A 2,000-nucleotide genomic window follows, 5' to 3' on the forward strand; every position below is an offset into this window, starting at 1 on the left:
TCTGGGAAGCCCCTTCTTGGAATATCAAACCTCTAAACCAGAAGAGCCAGAGTCACTGGACTACAAGTAAAAATATCGTGAATGGGTTATTAGGTGGAGAACTGAGAGGCCCCGCTCCCTGCCCTCTCTCTGTCTTCTTGGGCCACTGTGTATGCTGGCTGAGAGAGAAATGGTGTCATAGAACAGCTGCCAGTTCAGGGCATACACTGTACTCCCCTTTGTGGTCAGGACTCCGTCCTCAGAAGGTTTGGCCATAACTAAGTCTGTGTAATGCCAACTGCTTCTGAGGGATGGGGTACATCATAAGATCCATGACTCCCACGGGTCTTCCTGGAATACGTAAGAGTGTGGACTCTGGAACCAAACTGTCTGGATTCAAATACAGGGCTCCCCACTTGCTTACCCACTGTGACTTTGAGCCATTTACAAAACTTCTCTGTGGGCTTCCCTGGTGACTCAGTGGTAACGAGTCCACCTGTCAGCGCAGGTGACATGGCTTCAATCACTGGTCCAGGAGGATCCCGCATAACACAAGCAGCTAAGCCCATGCGCCAAAGCTATTGACCTATGCTCCCCAGAGTCCATGCTCCACAGCAAGATAAACCATGGTAATGAGAGGCCCACACACCGCAACTATAGAACAGCCCCTGCTCCCTGCAACTAGAGAGAGCCAGCTCAGCAGCAGAGACCCAACACAGCCAAATATAAATTCATAATAAAGCTATATTAGAAAAGCCTTATCTGTAACTCTGTAACTTCTCTGAAACAGATAAGTCAGTTTCCTTATCTGTAAAATTGAAATAATAATAGTATGTAGTTTAATATGGTTGCTGTGAAGATTAGATGAGCTAATGAAACAGAGCAGGACCATATGGTCCTTCCCCACCACATCCTCTTCCTGCATTTTGTCTGTGGAAAAACATCAGCCAAAGAATAAGTTTAATCAGAGGAGTGAGAAAATAAAAATCAGAGGAGTGACGGACACCAAAAAAGAGCAGTCAAACAGGACAAAGCAATAATAGTCAATAAGCAAAGTCAAGAGCCTTTAGACCCTCCTCAAGAGCTACAGCAGAGAAGGCAATGGCAACGCACTCCAGTGTTCTTGCCTGGAGAATCCCAGGGATGGGGGAGCCTGGTGGGCTGCCGTCTCTGGAGTCGCACAGAGTGAGACATGACTGAAGCGACTTAGCAGCAGCAGCAGCAGCAGCAAGGGCTACAGATAATATTCTGGGCCATATCTTGTGAGCTGTCTTATAGATACCGAAGCTCCTACCAGGGGGAAGAAGTTAACTTACACGATGACCAGACTGTAGCCATGATGTAAGACATGACAATTCTGAGAAGTGGCCTCAAGGAAATGGGAATAAAAACCAACCCTGAAACTGAATACTAACTGTACTTGTAACAGTCAGGATGATGCTGGTCAGACTACCACATGACCAATTTCAAGAGGACTATGCTGTTTCTGCATGTAGCCCCCTCCCTCCATCTATAAAAGCTCTTGCCCACTGATTGTCAGTCAAGGGGAGTCAGCCTTTGGACAGTAGTCTGCTCTGGTCACCCTCCTCCGCCTGTCCCCAGTTGTCAGCATCTAAAATAGAGCAAACCCTCCACCAACTTCCTTCTTTATTGGCTTTTGAGGGGTGAGCAGCTGGACCCCACTTTTGGTTACACTAATACTTGCAGAGATCTTCACATGCCAGACACTGTTAGCACTTTCGCCGTACAGTGAGATTCTGGTCAGAAGCCGTGTTTGTGGGGAACCGTGTATGTGAGTCATCCAGAGTGTCCACAAGTGGTGGGGATGGCAGATGGAAGGGAGCGGGGGAAAGAAATCCAAGGCTAAAAATATGTTATTGCCTTTTAAGAAAGGGTGGGACAAATTGAGAGAGTAGCAATGAAACATACACATTATCATGGATAAAATAGATCACTAATGAGAAGTTGCTATATAACCCAGGGAGCTCAGCATGGTGCTCTGTGACAACCTAGAGGGGTAG

This window comes from Bison bison, unplaced genomic scaffold (genome assembly GCF_000754665.1).
Source record: "Bison bison bison isolate TAMUID 2011002044 unplaced genomic scaffold, Bison_UMD1.0 scf7180017864381, whole genome shotgun sequence".
NCBI classification, from domain to species: Eukaryota; Metazoa; Chordata; class Mammalia; order Artiodactyla; family Bovidae; genus Bison; species Bison bison.